We start from the raw sequence: 2,902 nt of genomic DNA, 5'->3' as shown, positions 1-2,902 counted from the left end.
CAAGGGGAGATGAGGCAGCTTACAGAGAGGAGGTCTTGAAGTTGACAGCCTGGTGTTCAGAGAACAACCTGGTACTGAACACCATGAAAACCAAAGAGATCATCATCGACTTCAGGAAGCACAGGACTGACCCAGCTCCCCTCTACATCAACGGCAAGCATGTGGAGAGGGTCCACACCTTCAGGTTTCTTGGTGTCCTCATCTCTGCTGATCTCTCTTGGTCAGATAACATCACAGCTGTTATCAAGAAGGCTCAGCAGCGACTTCACTTCCTGAGGGTCCTCAGGAAGAACAACTTGGACTCAAACCTGCTGCTGACCTTCTACCGCTCATCCATTGAGAGCCTGCTGACGTACTGTATCACAGTATGGTACGGCAGCTGCACTGAGGCAGACAGGGTCAGGCTTCAGAGGGTAGTCAAGACAGCACAAAGAATCGTTGGCTGCCCTCTCCCCTCCCTGATGGACATCTACACCTCCCGCTGCATCAGCAGAGCCAGGAACATCATCAAGGACAGCTCACACCCTGGCTTTGACCTGTTTGACCTGCTGCCCTCTGGCAGGCGCTACAGGTGCATCAAAGCCAGAACAAACAGACTCAAGAACAGTTTCTTCGCCAGAGCAATCACCGCCCTGAACTCACACACTCACCCACTGTAACTGTTCTCTTTAGAGAACAGCAACTTGTGCAAAAAGTTCTGAAACATTTAACAGTTGGACATGTGCATTCAAAAGCTTAGAGAACGTCACATTAAGTTCACCTGTAAAGGTTTGAATGCATTTTAGGCTCGTCCTGAAATTTCACCCAAAATCCAAATATCTCTAACTTTTTCTGAGTAGTGTATAGTAGTAGTAGCTTCTCTGGCTGATGAACTCAACATCTTCTTTGCGCGCTTTGAGTCGGGAAGCCGACAGCCCGCTGCGCTCCCGGCCGGAGGGGCGGAGACACTCACTGTGACGGAGCGCGACGTGAGGAGGGCGTTTAGACGTGTAAACACCAGGAAAGCGGCTGGACCAGACGGTATTAGTGGACGTGTCCTTAAGACCTGCGCTGACCAGCTGGCACCTGTGTTTACACTGATATTCAACCTCTCACTGAAACTGTGTGTGATTCCCACCTGCTTTAAAAAGTCCATCATAGTCCCTGTCCCAAAGAAACCACACCCCAGCAGCCCCAATGACTTCAGGCCCATAGCACTCACCTCTGTGGTGATGAAGTGTTTTGAGAGACTCATCAAGACATTCATCACCTCCTCACTGCCCACCACCCTCGACCCACTACAGTTTGCATACCGGCCAGACAGATCCACAGATGACGCCATATCCTTCCTCCTCCACAAGACCCTTTCACACATAGACACTGGTAAGGGGAACTATGTGAGAGTGCTGTTTGTAGATTACAGCTCAGCATTCAACACCATAGTTCCCTCCAGGCTGGTCTCTAAGCTGCTGGACCTGGGCCTGGGCCCATCCCTGTGCAGGTGGGTTCACAGCTTCCTGACCAGCAGACCACAGGTGGTACGAGTGGGTCACCTCACCTCATCCTCCCTCACCCTCAACACTGGATCTCCCCAAGGCTGTGTGCTCAGCCCTCTGCTGTACTCACTGTACACCCATGACTGCGAGGCCATGTCAGAGTCCAACGTCATCATCAAGTTTGCTGACGACACTGCTGTTGTGGGACTAATCTCTCACAATGAGGAGACAGCCTACAGGAGAGAGGTCTCCCGCCTGGAGAACTGGTGCCAGGAGAACCACCTCCTGCTCAACGTCAGCAAAACAAAGGAACTGATCGTGGACTTCAGCAGGAAGCAGCAGAGGGACTACCATCCACTTGTCATCAGTGGTGCTGAGGTGGAAAGAGTGGACACTTTCAAATACCTGGGAGTGACCATCTCACAGGACCTGTCCTGGACTCATCACATAAACATCACTGTGAAGAAGGCCAGACAGCGTCTCTACCTCCTCAGGCGGCTGAGAGACTTCAAGCTCCCACTCAAGGTGCTCAGGAACTTTTACACCTGCACCATCGAGAGCATCATGCGTGGGAGCATCACCACCTGGATGGGAAACTGCACCAAGCAGGACTTCATGGCCCTAAAAAGGGTGGTTCGTTCAGCTGAACGGACCATCAGAACCACCCTCCCCAACCTGCAGGACATTTACACCAAGCAGTGCAGGCTGAGGGCCATGAAGATCCTAAAACAGCCCAGCCACCCCGGACACTCTCTCTTCTCCCTGCTCCCATCAGGCCGGCGTTACCGCTGCCTGAGGACTAAGACTGAAAGGCTGAAGAAGAGTTTTTACCCACAAGCCATCCGTCTGCTCAACTCTGAGCCCTAACTGGACCATTATTGCACAATGTAAATATTATAATTTATAAAAGTGTGTATAGTGTATAGTATATAGAGTATAGTGTATAGTGTGAATTACTTTTTTTTTTATTTTTATTCTTCTTATTTATATGTGTGTGTATATATGGTTGCAGGTACAAAATACATTTCACTGTGCATTGTACTGTGTATAACTGTGCATGTGACAAATAAACACTATCTTAATCTTATCTTAATCTTAATATATCTACATCGATGCTAAAATGGATGTTGGATGGATGTTAAAATTACCCACTATAATTATTTTATCTGAACTGAGCACTAAATCAGATTAAAAAGTCTGAGAAATCAGACAGAAACTCAGAGTAAATACCAAGTGAATGATAAATAAAAGATTAAAACAAATTTTTGCATTTTCCAGTTAGGGTTGACAATGCTAAGAATTAGGCTTTCAAATGAATTAAAACTTTGTCTTCAAATTATTAATATGCTGGAATGGAAGATTGCAGCTAATCTTCCTCCACAATCTATGCTTCAAGCATTCTTACAGTGTGACTCAGGGGTGTAGAT

The sequence above is a fragment of the Archocentrus centrarchus genome, unplaced genomic scaffold (assembly GCF_007364275.1).
Source record: "Archocentrus centrarchus isolate MPI-CPG fArcCen1 unplaced genomic scaffold, fArcCen1 scaffold_45_ctg1, whole genome shotgun sequence".
NCBI classification, from domain to species: domain Eukaryota; kingdom Metazoa; phylum Chordata; class Actinopteri; order Cichliformes; family Cichlidae; genus Archocentrus; species Archocentrus centrarchus.
This window is presented reverse-complemented; position numbering follows the sequence as displayed.